The sequence below is a fragment of the Haliotis rubra genome, unplaced genomic scaffold (genome assembly GCF_003918875.1).
Source record: "Haliotis rubra isolate DU_JTF1 unplaced genomic scaffold, ASM391887v1 Scf251, whole genome shotgun sequence".
NCBI classification, from domain to species: domain Eukaryota; kingdom Metazoa; phylum Mollusca; class Gastropoda; order Lepetellida; family Haliotidae; genus Haliotis; species Haliotis rubra.
Genome location: NW_025766570.1, coordinates 474009 through 495653, shown reverse-complemented (window position 1 = coordinate 495653; position 21645 = coordinate 474009). Strand labels below are relative to the sequence as shown.

Below are 21645 nucleotides of genomic sequence, written 5' to 3'. Positions count from 1 at the left end.
AAATATCTTGAATTTTATTTCCATTCTTTTTGGGCATTTATCAATGTGAGCGATTAAGGGGATGCACCTTGTTTTGGGGCCCTTTATTTGTTGTCTATGGATACACATTCTGTCCCTTAAAGGTCACATATACTCTAGGGGGTCACAAATACATAAATCACTAATTGGCATCGTTATAAATGAAACCCCGTCATTAAAACTACTCATTTCGATCTTTAATTAACTTAAATCGACCTTTTAGACAACAGTGCACAATTCTCACCCGTGAACGAAATTTCAACCAATCAGAGCGTCGCGTCTCTGTGACGTCATATGAGGAATAGACATGAAGGCCAATGCAGAATTCATGTACATTTCAGGGGGTAAATTATCTTGTTTACAGGTTTGTAAAAACCTGAAATAGTGACAACTGTTGTGAAAAATGAATGCTTTATGTTCTCACCATCTACTGTCATTTAATTTTGTCTCCTGCTTTGCCTAGTTTCCAAGTTACAACTTGTTTTCATAGACAATTCTGTCAAAATCGCTTGGTGTCGCTAGGCCTTATTTGCCAGATGCCAGATGCTTGTGATAGTGAAAACGATGATCAGCCTCGCACATCACGGTTACCGTTAATTTGTTCAACCTAAACAGTGCAACATTAAGAAGGGTGGATGCCCATCAGAAGCAGTTATTTGAAAATATCCCAGGTAGTTCTTGTCTGATTGTAATAAAGAATCAAAGAAGTGTGGGCTTTTTCAGGTTTTCTAATGCCTGGATGGTATAATGACTGATCCAAATTGATCCCATTTCTGTGGGTTTTATCACATCGATATTTAATTATGTCGTCTATTACGTCTATTACGTATATTAAAAATTTACATTTGATTTATTTGAATCCGTAAACTAAACAACCCCACTTTGCCATTGCTAGAAGAATCTGAAAATTTACTTAGGTAAATAGGTACATACAGTTTTAGCACACAGCAAATGCTTATATGTATTTCTTATGCAACAATGAAGTTCTGTTCGTATTCTCAAAACAGTGTCAGCCCATAAGCTTTCACATGCAATTAGAATTGCATGCAATACAGCAATTAATACTCCCTTGTTGTAATCCGTGTTAGGTGGTATAAACCTACACGTTATTTGTTATCATTCACTTGATGGTCAGTTAATGAAATTATAACAGGTATAATTAGTGGCAACACCACTTAGATTACCCGACAAAGGTTCCCATTTGGCATTTCTTGTGTCTGGAGTAAATACTCAACATTATAAACATCGATCAAGGATCAACCGATAACACGCTGACTGATTAATTACTTTTATCTTGCACAGCGGTTTTGTCAAAAGGTAGTGTTTATGCATGTAGATTTACTAATCTATACTGAATACACTCTGTAGTGTCTGTGTCTGTGTAAAAACAACGTCCTTCTTTCAAAGGATTAGCCGCCAATACATTGACTGATTGCTCTTTATTGGCTAACTAAATTACTTTTTTTAAAGAATGGCGGACATTATGCAATTAGTTGTCAGGTGTGCTATCTTGGGTGACCAATGAGACTATACACCAATGTGAAATACCTGAAACGATATATCACTTTTTCGTATATTAGACTGTTAAAAGACACATCACTTCGAACAGCTGCAGATGAATGACATATCACTCGTTTTTGTGGATATTGATGGATACATTCCTCGAACAAGGTAATAGCCTGACATTGTTCCTATAACTTTAATCTGTTTTAATTTTAATATTTGCAATTTGTTTTTATTCATTTGTCGCAGCATTCAACAGAATCATTGTTTTCGCCGTGAAGTGTAATGAGACAGACAACATACACTAGGGCGTGTGTGCAAATTATGATTCACATTGGCAAACTATAAAATGTCTAGATATTACAGTCCTGTTATAAATTCACTATAAGTATCAGCAGATCGCCTGCTTTTTATTCAGTTTCAAAATGCATACAAGTATGATAATAAACTAATTAGGATTATGACCAAATATAAAAATGTACATTGACTAGTATCTACATACTGGTGAGTGGACGTTAACCACATGAATGTAGCAAGAAATTTATCGCGCAGTATTGTCACTTCGACCCCCACCTTGCTTCCGTGGAAGACATCGTTATGTTATAAGTTGTGTCATGCAAAATCCTTTTGGTCGTGATTCCAAATACATATTTAACTACGAGTACAAAGTAGTTTTGATTTTCTTACTTGATGAAAACAAACCATAATCTCATTAATTCTAACAGAATTTAGCCCGTGACTTTACGATTTTCAAAAATGGCGGCACTCTGTCGCGAACATCCGCCAGTCTGAGGATAAATGTTATTTAGGTTTGTTTTCACCGAGTTACAAAATCAAAACTACTTTCTACTGGTAGTAAAATAGGTATTTGATTGATGGCCAATAGGACTTTGCATGACATAGCTTATAACATAACAATTCTCTCGTGGAAGCGAGGTGGGTGTCAATATATAACTACTTACAGTATTTTTGTTAATTCGACCACAACCTCGCTTCCAAGGAAGAAATCGTTATGTTACAAGTTGTGTCATGGAAAAACTTTATAGTCATCAATCATATACATATGTTACTACAACTAGTAAGTAGTTTTGATTCTTTAACTTCCGTGAAGCGATCTGAACACAAGTAAGATATCCTTTCAAGCTTCCACAATGCATGCTTCGCACTCACAAACATAACCCATTTAGCACGAACTGTGGGGTCCTGTGGAAATCTGTGCATGGTGACACCATCGCCTGATCCCTAGGAGCAATTAATGACAAATCAACGATTCGGTATGTCTTCGTTGATGTCGAGAAATCAAAATGACGAGCTAGCTACACACTTTCTATACAACTAACTGAAAATCCTTCCTCATATTACGTCACTGCAGTGCTCTGGCGACAGAGTTACGTAACCTGTCTGTGGTTTCATTGGCGGGCGAGAGTGAAGCAGGTGACTTTTTGGCAACTTTTAATCGCTCGGTATTAATTAACCACAAGTTTTTTTAAGAATGAATTTGGTGTTCCGCATAAGACTAACCACAAATCTTTCATATGTAATAGTTAAAAGAGTTAAAAAAACAACAAAGTTTATTTGTTCTTTAACAATTGCACTATTAACGTTGTTGTTGGACCAAACCGAACATTAAAAACTGACGTTGTGTCTGACATAGTTTGACATGTTGCAGGCTATGGTCTTGTCAAAGGCCAAGGTCGAATATCGTCACGTTCTGTTGTGACTTCACTTGAATTGTTCGATGACATAATTGCATTCGGTCAGTCAACCCCGTCAGAAGTTGGTTTTGAGTAAAATTACAGTCAAATTCTTTCATTGTTTCCTCCTTCTGTTTAACACAATTTTCATGTATTTTAGCAATAACGGCAATGCTATTTTTGAGGGCATTATCATTTGAAGAAGCCCTCGGTCTTTTTCAACAGCACTCCTTCGTCGGGCAGTTAATGGAAGACCTAGGGCTTCTGCAAATGATAATGCCCTCAAAAATTATCATTACCCTTATACTGTTCTTTGGTTCTACCTGATGATAGGGCCAGAACAAGCCCTTGGGACTTATTTATAAAAATTCTCAGAAATTTCTCTAGAATATTCTTAAGTCGCTAAGAAAATTCTTAGCTAAGAGTTACACTTAAAAGTGTAGTTATAATGGCTCTGAGAGTAACTCTTAGCTAAGAGCAAAAGGAAACTCTGAGGGCAAGCTGACATTGGTCGCAGCCAGGGGATTCCCTGTGCTATATTTAGAATTTAAAGCACTCTTCCGTTTTGGAGGCAAAACTTTATACCACATGACTGTTACATGATGTAAACAAGCAGCTGTGAATCTGACATCTGTCAAAACTTGATGGATTCATCACACAGTGTTTCGATGAAACGCAAGCAAAGTAACATCTTGAATAAAAAATGCGACGACGGCGTCGTGTGTGTGTGTGTGTGTGTGTGTGTGTGTGTGTGTGTGTGTGTGTGTGTGTGTGTGTGTGTGTGTGTGTGTGTGTGTGTGTGTGTGAGAGAGGTGGCAGCCAATATGAACACTGCATTTTCTAACGCTGTTAGGTCAAGCGATGACTGCGAGAAAAGATGGTACAACATCCAGTCCAAGTCAAGGCAGGAAATATCTGACTTCAAGAGACAGCTCAGTGGCACTGGTAAGTAATTACATTTCTGAGTCTTTTGATCACAGATATCTTGAAAAATAATTCAAATTGTTATGTACACTGCTAAAGCCTCAATTATTTCATGAAATACACAAATTCCTTGTAAACAAAGTTAGAGTTAGATACAGATATATAGGAGATATCAACTCACATGTGTAGATCTATATGAGAAAGAGCAATGTTGATAGAATATAGTTATGTTGATATATTGGCCAGTCTATGAACTGAAAAACATTGCTTGATACATATGTTGTATTTCTACTTGCGAGATGTGTTCTCATTTATACAAAATATCTACATGGGTATATTCCTAGAAGATAAATACATATGTGTGAAAGTGAGGTGAGGTGAGGTGAAATTGGGTTTAACGTCGTGCTTGAGAATATTTCGCTCATATGACGACGTGCATGCGCGTATATGTGTATGTGCGGCTGCTTGTACTAGCCCAGACTGAAACTGATTTTATAGTGCTAGCCCACTGAGATACCATGCCGCAGTGAAGCATGAATACCCAACTCAGACACGTTATACGGATTCCAAGCCGACCAGTCCTTGATGTACCCATTAATGCCGAGCGCCAGGCAGGGACCAACAAGTACTATATTTTAACATCTTTTGGTATGACGCGGTCGGGAATCCAACCCGCGACCTTCCGTTCTCCGGGCGGACGCTCTAACCACTACACCACGGAGGCAGTTATGTGTGAAAGTAAAAAAATAAAACATATTAGTTGTAATTAAATGTATTCCAGAGTATGTTTTATCATAACAACTTGTAACCTGAAACATGATAGATATTTAGCTACATAATTGAGTAATATGAACCATAAGACAATAGACATGAGCGACTAAAGTACTGTTGGAAATAGAAAAAAACTGTTTTTAGGCTGTTACTCTGTATCCCTAAAATTTACACAACTGCAAATAGCAAATGTCGAAATAACCCACTTCGGCCTAACTTGGCATTCAGTGGGATGCGTAATAGAATATCCACAAAAGCATGTTGGGCATGCCGTGTACTTCCCCAGTATAATTACCCTTAAGGATTATCTTATCTTAGCTGATATCTCCATCCCCAAGCACGACCCCAACGATCGTCTGCGACACCCGTCCAGGTTTTGCTTTTGAGACAAACCCTCCTATCTGTTTCTTTTTATGGTGACAGTGAGACTCCATGGTAGCTACATCCTTAATAGTTTCAGCATCCTACAGTCACCAGGAAGAAGAACCCTAAGAGAGTCGCCGCCGGTAGAAAAGGTGGTTTAACCAAGCATCACAAGAGTAACTACACGTGGAGCCCTCCACTCCTGTGGATTGCAGGCGCAACTGCTACCGCGGCTCTCTCATTATTCATGTTATACAATAAACAACCCAAACCAACTCCACCCCCAGCACCACAACCACAATTAGAGGTCAACCCACATATCATGTTATAAATATATATTTTTATATCATATACATAATGTCTGAGGGGAAAACGTTCGTCAACGATGCATACCACGCCACCGTGGTCACCAGTCTAGCCGTAGGGGTACGCTCGTTTGACCAAAATGGTGCTCAAACAACCGACTATCAAGCTAGATTTCAACCTGCAGGATATGGGAATGCTCATAATTAACCTGGGTATGGCGATGGCCACCAAGGACATCCTCGTAAAACAAGGGATCATACCGGAAAATATTTTAAAATAAATAGAAACATATATAGGATGGCTACGATCGCCATGATGGTCGGCGGGGCGAGTCGAACGCGGCCGAGATAGAGGCGGAACGAAAACAACACGATATAGCCGTGGAGAAACTGCAAGCCGCGCAAGCCGAGTACGCGAAGAAATGTATGCAGAGGCTCGATTACATTAACGAACGACTCCAGCATGAGAACCATGCCGTTAAAACATTCGAGAACGTTGAAGACGCAGCGAGAGAATTATACCTGCTAACCGGTAAACAGCTAGAACCACTCCATAAGCCCACACTCGCTCAGTACTACACACCATCCCCGGGGCAAAAGGACCGGGAATTGATCTTCATCGCGCTGGGTCTAGCAGCGACTGCGTTGGTTGTAAAGCAATTAGACTAAGTACTCATATGAGTATACCAAAGATGAGACCCGCCCCGTACCGATGCGAATACATACTTATAGGGAAGACCGAGCCCGGCGGTAGGAGATGTAGGACTGAGGGGTACTGCTGTTTTCATATGAGAAGTATCAAAAAAGGCTTCACGAACTACACGTGTTCTGTGTGTGGTATCGGAGTGAAAGGGCACTACTGCCTATGCAAAGCTCACCGAGCAAACGTACTAAGGCACCATATTATCTACGAGAATAAAAAGGACTACATAAAAGAACGTAGGCGCCTCCTCAGGATAGAGGTGTAAGTCCAATTAAATATTGGTGCACACCTGGGCATAATAATGAATAGTTTCGTGGAAAGTCGTTGCCGCTGGCACATGGATGTGGGTAAAAGTATAGATATCAGTATCCTCAAACCTATGATTGTTGGTGAACTCTATGAGGCACTGGAAGACCTGGAGGGCTTTCAATCATGGTGAAAGTACCAGAAGGGCACACTTGGAATTACTTTGATGGTGGGAAAGGAGATTTGTATCAACGCGGGGATATAGAGGAGTTTGTCGACAACTCGTTGCAAATAATACAAGAAACCCTACTACGCGCATGTTCCGGGTGGGTAATCGATAAGGTCTATCTAGATATATATTAAGGCCGCCACCTTTATTTTTTATCAAGGTTGGAAGAGTTACCTCCCTTCCGCCGGCCCAATTAGAGATTGATATACTTAGGTGTGTACACAATGTCTACTACTCGAGAGCTCAGACAGATTGCAAGAGAACAAGGCGTAGTGGGTTACTCCCGAATGAGGAAACCAGAGTTGTTGAGATTACTCGACATACAACCCCCTCCCACGGTAAAACAACTAAAACTCCGAGCGAAAGAGCTGGGGCTGACGGGTTATTCTCGTATGAGGAAAGCCGGCTTAATCGAACGGCTGAACGACCCCGTAGTAAAGACCCACACTGTGAAACAACTCAAACAGGAAGCCCGAGAGCTGGGGTTAGTAGGTTATTCCCGTATGAGGAAGCCCGAGCTAGTCGAACTATTGCGTCAGTATAGAGCTGTTGATCTAGAGTTCGTGCACACTGAACGTGTTGTCGGTAACTATCTGAGAGTCTGGCGCATGCATGTTGATAAGAACATAGACATCGCCGACATCAAGCCTCTAATCGCTGACAAAGTTAATGAAGAACTGAACGATTTGGGGAGTATAAAGTTTCAAATCACAGTGAAAATGTCACTCGATAAACAGCAGAATGGGGCCATTGAGTACGTTCAGCCTTACTTTCGGGGTAAACAAGAAGTCGTGACTCATGCCGAGACTATAGACGATCGTGCACAGGGTCAGCCCAGGGGAGCAAGACGATCAATATATTCATGATCAGGCGAGGTGGTAAGTATCACTACGCCTGGGTCAAAAACCTCAGCAGGCTGCTGTACGACCAGTCGACGCACAGAGAGAAAAAACACTTCTGTGAGCGATGCCTGCACGGCTTCACCAGGGCCGACCTGCTGCAAGCGCACCGGGAGGACTGCCAAGGTGTGGGGCAGACGGCCACACGAATTGACATGCCCAAGGAAGGCGACAATGTCCTAAAATTCGCCAACCACAAGAATCAGATGCCCGTGCCTTATGTCATCTACGCCGACTTCGAAGCCTTGATCAAAAACGTTGACATCGGGCCGACCCCCAACACAGTCGCTCCCATGCGTATGACTCAAGCCGACCGGTGAGCTCACAGCTGCAGCACTCACTGTCATGTGTGTGATGGACCGCTGAACGGCGATTCGGTGAGAGATCACTGCCATGTCACTGGTAAGTATAGAGGCGCCGCTCACAGTGCGTGCAACCTCAAGCTCAGAATCAACCCCAAGACAATCAACATCCCCGTGGTCTTCCACAACTTGAGAGGGTACGACTCTCACTTGATCATGCAGGCCATCGCGAGGGTCGACGGCAACCTGACATGCATCCCCAACAACATGGAGAGATACATCTCCTTCTCCCTGAACGGCCTGTGGATCATGGACTCGGTTCAGTTCCTCCTGTCGTCACTCGACAGTCTGGTCAAGGCCAACGATACCTTCCCAATCACTGATCGATACACCAACGCCGAGACTCGACCCCTGCTGATGAGGAAGGGTGTGTACCCCTATGAGTACATGGATGGCTGGGCCAAGTTCGCCAAGACCCGACTACCCCCCATCAACCGATTTTACAGCAACCTGACCGACTCGACAATCACCCAAGATGATCACTCGCACGCGATTAACGTATGGTATAAACTGGGCTGCAAGACTCTGGGTGACTACCACGACCTGTACTTGAGAACAGACGTACTCCTGCTAGCCGATGTGTTTGAGACGTTTAGGAGGACGTGTTTCAAGCAGTATCAACTCGACCCCGCATGGTACTACACCAGCCCAGGTCTCTTTTGGGATGCCTTGCTGAAGAAAACTGGAGTTAAGCTGGAATTGCTCACCGATTACGACATGCACTTGTTCATTGAGAAAGGCTTGCGAGGTGGGATCTCCATGGCTGCCAAACGCTACGCAAAAGCCAACAATGAGTACGTGAAGGGCTACGACTCGAGCAAGCCAACCACTCACATCCTCTACCTCGACGCCAACAACCTGTACGGCTGGGCCATGAGCCAATATCTACCCACAGGGGGGATTCGAATGGGCATCACCCGAGAACGATGTTATGAGCATCGCGCCTGATTCAAAGAAACGCTATATCCTCGAAGTGGACTTGGAATACCCCAAGGCATTGCACACATCGCACAACAGCTACCCGCTGGCCCCCGAACGTTTGAGGGTTAACCCGGACTGGATGTCCGAGTACCAACATAACTTGCTAGGTGGGCGGGTGGCAGACGTTGAAAAACTTGTGCCCAACTTAATGAATAAGACCAAGTACATCGTGCACTATCGCAACCTACAGCTGTACCTGTCGTTGGGCATGAGGCTGACTAAAATTCATAGGGTGCTCAAGTTCAACCAAAGCCCCTGGATGGAGCCCTACATCAGAATGAACACAGACCTGGGAAAGCTGGCCACCAGTGACTTCGAGAAAAACCTCTACAAGCTCATGAACAACTCAGTGTTCGGTAAGATGATGGAGAACCTGAGGAAACGCAGGACTGTGAAGCTAGTCCGGTCGAAAGAGGAAGACAAGCTCAGAAAACTGATAGCCAGCCCGGCATTCAACCGGAGCAAGATATTCACCGACAACCTGGTGGCCCTACACATGAAGAAAAGCCACATCAAATTCAACCGGCCTGTTTACGTGGGGATGAGCATCCTTGATTTATCCAAACACCTGATGTACGACTTTTACTACAACGACTGACTGACTGACTGAGTTTGGTTTTACGCCGCTTTTAGCAATATTCCAGCAACATCCCGGCAGGGGACACCAGAAACGGGCTTCACTCAGTTTGAGGCTATTTACTACAGCCCGCGTGGGCACTGGAAAGGAGCTAGCGCCGTACATAAGCTGGCCAAAATGGCGCGAGTACCCCCGGACGAGGCCAAAACGTGGCTTGAAAAACAAGCCCTGTGGCAGATCTACCTACTGGCACCATGCTACGTGCCCCGAAGAAAGTTCGGCATTGCCGTACCCAATAGCGTCCACCAGGCCGACCTCCTGTTCCTACCCCACAACAAGAGGTACAAGTATGCCCTAACCGTCGTGGATGTGGCAAGCCGCGACAAAGAAGCCGAACCCTTAACCGCGATAGACTCGGCCCAGGTAGCCCGCAGGATTCGAACGCATATATAAGCGCAGCCCGCTGACATGGCCCACCGAACTGCAAGTCGATTCCGGACGGGAGTTCATGGGTGTCATGTCACAACTGCTAGCCAAACACGATACCAAGGTCAGGCGTGTCGCGGTCGGAGCCCATCGCAGCCAAGCCATGGTAGAGAGATTCAATCGGACTTTGGTCGAACCCTTATTCGGGGCACCAGTATGCGAGAGAGATGGTCAACCCAGAAAAACGATCGACGGAATGGGTAGTGCGGTTACCTCAGGTGGTGTCAGCTATCAACCACGAAACCACCCATCTCACCGGCAAGAAACCAGCCGACGCTATCAAATTGAAATCAGTGATAGCCGAACCGGCTGCACCATCGCGTGGGAAGGAGAAACATATACCCGATAGGGCCCTCGTGAGGTACCTCTACCAGCCGGGGGAACATGAAGGGGACACTCAGAAACGAGCCACCGATCCGATATGGTCAGTCAAAACTTACAACATAGATAAAGTGGACATCAAAGCTGACGAGCCGAACTTGTACTACTTGAAAGATGGGCCAGGGAGAAGTTTCATCAGAGAGGAATTATTAGTCATACCATACGGCACAATGTTGCCACCCAAGCAAAATATTTAACACTTACCTTGTCGAGTGATTCACATTAAACTGTTTCCTCGAGGTCAACACGACATAGAGCCATCACATGATCAGGAAAGTGTTGGTTTGCGGTCATAGTGACCAGGAAGTTAACTGGGGATTCAGAAGTAGTATATACAATGGTGGTGAGATCTAAGGGCCTGACAAAAGCTTTATTTCATAAATAAAGCTTTACAGCGACTTTTCTTGGAATTGATCTCGGACTGTCATTGTATATACTACTGTGGCTATAGCACACCTGACTGGGGGCAGTTCATGGTTCAGTGCACCTGATTTTCTTCACAACAGTGAAGACACTTGGCCGTCATCTCAACTCAAGCCATCTACACTAGATGATGATCCTGAAATCAAGACCAAGCATGTATTCACAGCCAGCTCAGACAAATGTACACAAGAGACATACCAATCACAGCATGAATTGTCGGAAATCTTGAACCCCTCAGACTTCTCATCATGGCGAAAGCTCTGCAGATTATCAGCATTGATCAGAAGCGCAGTACTCAACTTTAAGTCCAAAATATTCAGCGAATCAATTGAGCCCATCAATGAAGCTACTCTCACAGTTCAAGAATGCAACGACGCCTCAATGTATTGGATACAGCAAGCACAAAATGAGAACTTCAAGACTGAAATTGACAGTTTGAAGAATGACAAGGAGGTAAACACAAATTCTCAGCTACTATGTTTCTCACCCATCTTTGACGGAAGCCATCTGAGAGTTGGAGGTCGACTTCGGAAGGCTGATATTCCAATCGAAGCCAAACACCAGCTTATTTTACCCACCGGACACCCAGTGACTATGCTCATACTCGAAGATGTTCACAAGAATGCAGCACACAAAAGAGTTGAACATGTCATTGCCAGTGTTCGGCAAAAGTACTTGCCCTTGAACTTGAGACACCAAGTGAAGGCGGTCATCAGGAAGTGTAGAGATTGCCATAAGCGGCAAGTATTGCCCAGTGTCCCCAAAATGGCTGACTTGCCGGTTTGCCGAACAAACTTTGAAGCTCTCTTTACTCACACAGGAATTGACTACTTTGGTCCCATGTTGGTTAAACACAGAAGAAGCAGGCTGAAGAAATGGGGATGTATTTTCACTTGCCTTGTAACTAGAGCTGTACATATTGAGCTTGCTGATTTGTTAAAAACAGACGATTTCATTCTCATCCTGAGGAACTTCATTGGTCGTCGTGGAAACCCAGGCCACATTTACAGTGACAATGGGACAAACTTCCACGGTGCTAATAATGAAATCTCTGAAAGCATCAGAAATCTCAATCAAATAGAAATCTCCAATTTCCTTACAACCAAGTCAACTCAGTGGCACTTTACTCCACCCTACAGTCCACGTTTGGAGGTGTCTGGGAGCGTCTCATCCGCTCCATCAAGACAGCACTGAAAGCTGTTCTGTAAGACAAGTGTGTTACAAAATCAGTGCTAAGGACAACTCTGATTGAGATAGAAGCAGTACTAAATAGTAGACCTTTGACCTATAACAGCACTGACCCTGATGATTTCACGCTGTTGACCCCGAATCACTTCCTCTTTGGAGGAGCTAAACCTGGACAGCAAGTCAGAAGCTTTGACAAAGCTGATCTTTGTAGCCCCAGGAAATGGCGACAAAGTCAGATCATCGCAGACCATGTTGTTAAACGTTGGAGGAGAGAATACCTGCCAATGTTGACGATTCGACAAAAATGGAAAAGAGAATCTCCAAACATCGCTGAAGGTGATCTCGTCATGCTGATGGAGCTGAACAAAACACGCGGCCAATGGGACATGGCGCGTGTCCTGAAGATCTACCCTGGAGACGATGAGCGTGTCCGGTCGGTGAGAGTAAAGACCTCTCACGGAGAGTACACCAGGCCAGCTTCCAAAGTGTGTCTCCTGGAAGAAGCTGCATCAGTTTGTGATAAATGACTCTAAAAGTGTTTTCAAAGTTATCACAAAGACATTTCAAGTAATAAGTAAATTTTCTCTTAACAAGTAATCATATGTAGTCACTCTTTTGACTCTGTCAGGGGGGCGGGTATGTATGAAATTCTATTTTCTGTTCGAATAACGCTACCCCCACTTTTTTCTTTTGCTTCTAACGTAAAGTACTATATATAGAGTTATCTCCCTTCCCCTTGAGCACGTTTTTATGAACTGGAGCGAGAAGCTCAGCTGCTGTAAAGCGACAAGCGACATTAACCGGTAAGAATGTTACCGTGTCTCTCAAGTTCTCTCACGAACAGCAAGCAATATGCACAAAATATAGAATGCGATTGTCAGAAACATCAACCAATGCGACACTACTGACCTGGAGTCTTGTAGTTGTTGAAAATTTTAAGAAAAATTTAAAACACTTCCACTCTGTAAACACGTCTTCTGAGTTGTCCATACAGAAAAATTATGAGACATTTTCAACAACTACATTGTGACGTCACAGCTAAGGGAGATAACTGCATAACTCTTTTAAGCATACCACTAGGGATAGCTATGACTTAGTTAAAATTTTCTTTTCCATTCTGTAAGTGTCTGTGGAATCCACAGGAATAAGGTAACCATAATCCAGAGGGAATGTTTACGTCTATAATTATTTCCTTTTCCTTGCCTGATTACTGGCTATATCCATGTCAACCCATTTCTCCATAGATAAAGCAGAACATAGCAAACAGCGATTTTCTACTGTGCATTGGGCTCCCACAAAACATGATGCACATAAGGAATCTTGATCCAATTCAGCCATAAACTTTTGGCACTGGATGCATTTATTCTGTGACACAGCTCAGTCCAAAAGGCGGGAAAATTCAAGCTTTACAAAAAGTCAAAATTTTCACAATATGTAATAAAGTCACAATGCAATTTCTATAGTGACAAAATGCGATCTCTACTGACCGTGCACTTGAAGAATCTGAAGACCTAAACTTCAAAAAAATTCTTTCCACTCTGAACACATCTGTGCGTGACCATACAGAAAAAATGATGAAGGTGTTCAAAGAACAATGCTGTGACATCACAGCTAAGGGAGTTAACCATGTATCTATTTAGGCATACCACTAGGGATAGCTATGACTTAGAAAATTTTTTAATGTCTTTCATTCTGTATGTATCTGTGGTACCCACAGGAAACTGGCAACCATAATCCAGAGGGAACGTTTACGACATAATTACCCAACTTCTTTCTTTATCCCCATTTATTGGCTCTCGGTTATTAAATGCATCAAGAATATAAGCATTCAAAAGTTTGAAATGATTGCAGAAGGAGGACCTGGTCCAAGCAAGTTGAGTGCTGTTTCTGAAGCAGTATATGATGTTCTTGGCCAGCCCAATGTCAGTATAAGTGGAATTGAGGGGAGCTTCGATTCAACCCTTTTGCAGGTCATAGACATATCAAACAGGTAAACATTTTTTTATATTTTTTTTTATTCCAGCAAATCAGGTTACAAGCATGGTTGCATTCAAAGACAATGGTTACAAATGAGTAGTGTATAAGCAATAGTTCTCAGATACAGAGAAACAATCAATGACAGTATTCTCATACAAATAGTTTTGACATAGTAGGCCTTAGAAATAGTGTCAAAGTATATGAATAATATTACAAGGTTATGGCAAAAATGTACAATGCGAAGGACACATAAACCATTGAAAGTAAGTTAGATCAAATTGTTAATAACTAGACAGCGAGAGCATATAGACGCAAAGCTTATGTATAAATAATCAAACCGAGATACACATGTACAGTGTTTTTGAAAAACATGAAGTCAAGTGACTTCTTCATAAATATCTGACAGAGGAAGCAAAGTTTTTTTCAAACGCAGCCCATTTATTATTCTTGTGGGCAATGAATTTTTCAAGAGAATATATCTGTTCAAAGATTTGTTATCACTGTATCAACTGAAAGGGTTGTCATTTTAAGACTACTTAAGAATACATGCCTTTTACATAACAAGAGTAAGTGGTTAATTAATTTAAATTTGGCTGGGAAAAGGTAAACAATCTTTCCTTTTGGTTTATAACACTTTTTTTAATATTCACATTAAGTTTTACATTCAAACATTCATTTAAAATATTTCTTTTCAGAATTCAGGAATCTGCTGTTGTTGAAACTGAAGCCTACTTGCCCCTGGATGTGCTAGCCTCATCCAAGCCCAGCTGTGCAGCATTCACCACTCCAATTCCACTCTGCACAAGCAATGGACACCTCAGTGACAAAGAACTTTCAAGGAAAAAAACATTGTTACAGACTGACGTGCTTCAGCTCCAGAAAGAACTGTTAATGCTTAAATTGGAAAAGATGAAGACAGATCAATTTGATATGTAAATGCAAGAACCATGTCTGTACATGCTTACCAATATCATAATTTTTTTAATTACTACAGCTTGTTCAACTTGACCTGAGCTACTCTACATATGCATGACCTGGGAGGTCAAATGGCACAAACAGCAGGTTGATATAAAGGAGAATACTAGACAACTGCAATAATTTGCTGGGTGAAAGATAAAGTCATCAGAAACATGTACCCCAATTTTTATTTCAAAAATATTGTTTATTATGCTTTTATCTCGGTAACAGTTTCTGTTATCTGAGCTTCAGCCATTATGCATATTCCGCTGGAACTCGTGTGACCTTTCCGCTAGTGATGTCATATGTGTCTAGCATCTGCCATATTTCCAAAGAACAACTGCTACGGTAATACAAATCGTGTTGTTTCTGTCGTTTTTTTAAATGGTATGATGGCGTATTCCGTTGCCTGGGGATGCACGGAATCATCGAACAATGGAAAGAGCCACCATTTCTTCCGTTTTCCAAGTAAAGAGACAGATTTAGGCAGGAGAAATGCTCCAATCATTCTGAGTCGGACGCATATGAAAGAGACAAGCACACATGGGGTATACAAATCCCAAAGCTAGGCTGAAGAAGGAAGAAGTACCCACGAGATTCATTTATACTCCATCATTCCCTGTTACAACTTACTGTCAGTGGTACTTTTAACATAAATTAAATTAAGTCCGATTGCCAGTCGAATTGCCCCCGCTGCAAATTGCCAAAGCAAATTGCCACAGAGTTTTGGTTAAATTGCCCCAAGGGGGTAGTCAAACTGCCCCAATTTAATTAAAATGATTAAATATAGGCCATAAATGCATAGTTTTGTCAACTTTGATAAAATGTTCTTCATATAAAAGTAAGTACATAGTTATCCAGCCTAATGTAAGAATGTCGAGTTTTGATTCGTTCACGTGACTCTGATAAAATACCACGTACACCTGTCACGATCCGTGAGCAGGGATACAAAAGTCATATTATCCTGCCACGCCTCAGTGACCACGCAAAAGTGAGAAAAGTGTGCATCGCCAAGCCTTTAGTAACGTGCGCTGCATTGAGGTCAATCGATCAGCTGTTGTCAACATGGCATCTCACATAAATAAACACAAGTTGATTCGATGCGTATTGTTTTCTTTTGATTTAATTAAAACATTCGGCTAGATAAATGTGTTATCACATCGTGTCGAGAGAAATACGGGGTTTTATCAGCCGGAGGCTCGGGGAATACAACCTTACAAGGGACTGACAAAACCCCGTATTTCCCTCGACACGATGTGATGACTTATATTATGAGTTTACTAACGGAACATTTATCAGAACTATTATTTCCTAATAACTTTTATTTGAAGAGCATAATTTCAAAAAGTTGACAAAAACTATGCATTTATGGCATATATTTAATCATTTCAAATAAATTTGACCAAATTAGAATGAATGGCCAAATTTGCTGGGGCATTTTGTAGCTGGGGCAGTTCGACTGGTACCCATGAGATATATATTATCAAAATCAGTAAGAGATTTCACATGAGCTTGAAAATGTTTCGCTATGACGTTCTTTTCGGTTCGGAGCCCTAAATGCTGCAGTCGACCCAAAACATTGCCGAATACAACGGCAAATCATGAACTACTTGTTGCTTTCATTGTTTTCCATCTTGTCCAATTACGCACGTCGGCATCAGACTCGCTATTTGTCAGTAGTGTGTGCCGTGAAAGTTGTTCTGTATTCACATTGGCTGACAAGATGTCATTCTAAGGCTATGGCCAAGTACCATCACTATTCCATAACCAAACACTGGGGAAACATACATTGTCTTGACTAGTATTTTATAATTCACCAGTTTTGGGGGGAATAACTTATCTGCGTCGCGAATATTATCTATACTCGACCAGGCTGGGATTTTGTGTGGAGACTTGCTACGAGAACTATGATCCTAATTTTTTTCAACAAAATATCTCCAGTGTAATTTTTGAAGCAGATTATTTCTATTTCCCACCGTCTGTAGCATAATTATTGTGTTTTTAAATCCCAGACACCCTACAGTCACCCATTTGACACAAAAGGAACTGCAATCACATTGCAAAAAAATATAATTCTTAGGGACTGGTCATATATTTATAGGTCATATATTTATTTTGCTGACAAATAGTATTCTTGTTAAATAGTATGGTCTATTTTTAAATTTATTTTGACCTCAAGCGGTGTCTCCGTTTCGTTTGATTCTTCTTCATCTTCACTGGAAGATTGTCTTGCAAGATGTAAAATCGGATTGTATTGACACGGCCTAACATCCATTTCAGAAATGACATCAGGAACACCTTTTACTGCTTCAGAATCCATGGACACTGTTAAGTTGTGAGGTCAAATCAAAGAGGCAGCCATCAGCAACAGGCACATATGACGTCATGTCACATGATACCCCCTCTGCTCATTAACTGTCGGGTGTTTCCGTAATAGGCGGAAATACGAGTAAGTTTTTTGTGTTTTTATTGCTATTTTACAAACTTTTTGTTCAATTTTAATCACGGAAGGTGACTTTTAGAATACCCTTTACAATATATCAAAAGTTTTGTTTTCGTTCGTATTCTCCTTTAACTTAATTAAATAGGGGAGCAGAGAATGTTATTAATGCTGCGTTCGTGCGAAACATGCATACATATGGATTCGTTGCAGAACTTATCCCAGAAAACAACACTTCTGAAAAAACCCAATCATTTCATGTTTTAGTTCGAATTGTTTATACAGTCATTTGCTATCTAGTTTGGTTTACTAACTTTACAAAGTACAGACGACAATTACTTTCACAATCCCATTCACTGTGGCTATCACACTCTACACCCAGTTCAATTATCACTTTTTCTGTTTCATGATTCAGAAACATTAAAGGTCACATGCAACCAAAAAATCAAACATAATCAAAACACAATTATCACTTATTCATGACATAGAATATACATTGCTGATTATGAAAATTATAAGCGTACAATCGCAAATCAAAAGTGCAATATTTTGTACTTGGGTTTACTTCCCAAGGGGGCGGTGGGGTAGCCTAGTGGTTAAAGCCTTGGCTCGTCACCCCGAAGACCCGGGTTCGAATCCCCACATGGGTACACTGTGTGAAGCCCATTTCTGGTGTCCCCCGCCGTGATGTTGCTGGAATATTGCTAAAAGCGGCGTAAAACCAAACTCAGTAAGTCAGTTACTTCCCAAGAAACGAAGCACCCGGGATACCAAACCCAGTCAGAGCGAGTGGGTGTGCACTCAAGTGTAATGGCTGGTTCATTTGCAGATGCCCTCACGGCTCATTGTGTGTGTATATATAGAGATGGGGTCTAGGACAAATGCCACCCGGACAATAGCCACCTAGGTCAAATGCCACCCAAATAAAAATAAAAACCACCAACACAATATCATGTTTCCCAGATGTATATTGCTTTCATACTCCTTTCTGCGATAAAACATATTCTTGGTTGTTTTTATTTTGGTGGTATAGTATTCTTCTGTATATGTTATTTTCCTACAATCGTTAAAATTAATCCTTCTTGCTTTCATCTTATCATAACATCTCCTCTTACTGCTACTCCAACAGGCTAAGTCGGTTTGCTAACCAAAGGATTTATTCTATTTATCTCCCCATGTGCTAAGTTAGCCTTACTTTCAAAACAATGCTATTGTAACAGGCTTCTCACCAAATTCAAGGTCAAACCATTTCTAAATCAAATTTTACATCCATTTATGTTAACATTTTTAAAAAGTCAACATTAATATGAAATCAAAATTTTACATCAAAATCAACTTTTTTATCAAAGTGAATATTTTTTTTAAGAAACCAAATTATTCATCGAAGTCTACATAATTTTACAACAAAATCAACATTAACATCAAGAAGGGTGTAATTGACCTCTCTGTAATGGTAAAATAACTGGGTGGCTTTAGTCCTAGGTGGCATTTGTCCGGGTGGCTTTTGTCCTGCTCCCATAGAGATGTTCGGTTTTGTAAATTTTTGTATGTATAACATTTTGCAATCAACAGACATCATAACATGTCATGTGTACAAGTATCACACCTGCCTGTCTGTGTAATTACATAATGTGACAGAGACCGAACTTGGGCCATAAATCAATGTGTTTTGTTTATGGTGTATAGCCTGATAGGTGTTAATTTCAAATTGCATGTGGTCAGTGATCGAAGTTGTGTATTGAATATTGTCATTAGCACACAGGCAGGCAGACACATAGGTGTCAATAAAACAGACATTGAGTTTTGTCTGTGACAACGACATATCTATATCACAGTTAGAAATTCTGTCAACGCTAAATAATGACATTGCTTTTATCGAACTGAGAAAGTGACTTGGTAAGAAGAATGTGTGGTGAAATAGACAAATGAAATTAAATAAACAGTTAAATCGGTAATCTACTGTCATAACATATAAAAAGCTTGCGCCAGTGAAATATCAACAAAACATTAGAAAAATAGCTCACACCAAAGCCTTCACCAAGTATTCACCGCGGACAACACGCTTCCAAGCTGCGCAAACCTATTTCACTGCGCATGTGCTATGGACGGTGACCGGACAAAATCCACCCCAAAATTGCCACCCCGGACAAAATCCACCTCTTCTTAACAAAAAAATGGACAAAATCCACCCTTCTCAATTGCTATTGTTAAAAGTTTTAGTGTGTCCTGATCTTTGATCAAGTTGTTTTGCTCCAGCATTGCAAGCATTTTTTTGATAGCATTTTCGTTTTCCTAATTGGCTGTTGTTCCTAGATGTTGTTTCAAACATTAAAGGTTTCTCCATTTGTCACATTTTGATCATTACTTAATCCTCTTTCATGTATCATTAAGTAGTCTCACACTTTGATCATTACGTAATCGTTATCGATTATGAATGACTGATATGAATAAAATTCATTTCTGTGACTAAACATGTCATTATTTTTTTTTTCTTAGGGTGGAATTTATTAGGGGTGGATTTTGTCCGGGTGGATTTTGTCCTAGGTTGCAATTTTGGGGTGGATTTTGTCCGGGTGGATTTTGTCCTGGATTCTATGAGCGCAGCCCAGCTGTTGAAACCACTTTTCCCCCCAAGTGCTGGGGAAAAATTAGTGAATTGTTTGAACTCTGATTTCGCACGTTTTTCGCACGTTATGATCACGTTATTTTCCAACTTTATTAGTTGAATTTGCATTTTTGATGATTTGTTTCGGTAAGTCCATACCGAAAGGTATCAGAATCTGCAGAGTTGTGTTTTTTTACGTTGCATGTGACCTTTAAACCATCTGTAGCTTCTTTTTAAAGAAAGTTAGGACATTGCTGACAATTTCTCGACACTGAGATGTCAAACTGCGACCTTGTCTCGGCTGTTCGGACATTACGACAATCAACTGACAAAGGTGCACCCCTTCACAATAATAGACCCAACCAGTTGTGACACGGCCAAGCAATGCATTAGTATTCACTTGATCAGGTCAAGCTGAACAAGCTGTATAGGGGTAACATGGCTACAGTAGAGATATTGAAGGTACTGTTTAAAAATAATTATTGTATTGATTTGCATACATTTTCTAAATAAATGTTGCTACACAAGTGAACATTTGTGAAGTGCTGTCTGTATCACTGTCCATCAATGGTGGAAGTTTGTTGTGGAGGAAGGCTACCATCATCACTATCTCCACCATCATCACTGCTCCCATCCTCATCACCAGTGTCTTCATCAGGAGGTATATGAAGATTCCTCTAGCTGCTTGCATATGTTGTGCAGTATGGCACAAGCAATGACTGTCCTACATGCTTTCTATGGGCATACCCTCACCTCACCATGCAAAACATGAAACCTTCTCTTTAGCTGACCAATCCCCCTTTCTGAAACAGGTCTTGTGTGCTCTGAAATAAAATCAAAACAATACTTTTCATTTGCTATTGACAGTATATTTCTAGCCCTTAGAAGAAACATGAAATGTGAACATATCTCATTATGTTAGAGAAGTTGGAACTTACCTTGTGTAGTGTCTTGTCATAAAATATTTTCCCAAACATAATATATACACGACATATGTAATAATGGATATAACATGGAAAGTCTGTTTTTTTTCACCTAAAAGCTAAAAGCATCTTGTATATTTAGTAGGTTATTTATTCATTAAATGCAGGTGTCATTTTTCTACCATATAATCAATATCATGAATCATTGCATCTATTCTTGGTTCCTTTCCACAAATATCATACACACAGAATGTATTCAATATAATATTTTACTTGTCATTAAAATAATGTAAAAACTGAAATATGATTGGTCTGGACTATTTGCATAAAGTCTTTTCAATTGAAAAATAATTTCTAAAATATATTTACTTCAAATAATTGGCATTTTAAAATTTTAGGCATTTGATGGCAGTGAAGTCATGTCTTTGCTAAATATATTTTTTTGCTAACTGGATGGCAGTGAAGTGATGTATTATAAAAAAAAATGTTCTGATAACTGGATGGCAGAGATGTTGTGTATTTACAAAATATCATTTCGTCTATAACTTGATGGGAGGGTATCCTCCCATTAGTTACACGTGCCATTAGTTACACGCCCTTCACTGGTCAGAAAGTCTCAGGACAGCAACCTCTGTGAGAGACTGCTCACGCTGAAATAGCTTTACTATCTCGTAAATGGACAAGTCTCTT

At 40.9% G+C, this 21645-nt stretch overlaps 1 protein-coding gene across 1 annotated transcript in view; it reads right to left on the bottom strand.

The window, feature by feature from the left end:
• Window positions 1-21645, bottom strand: part of LOC124279515 (unconventional myosin-VIIa-like) — a 754149-nt gene that overhangs the window by 481153 nt on the left and 251351 nt on the right. The window lies entirely within an intron of this gene.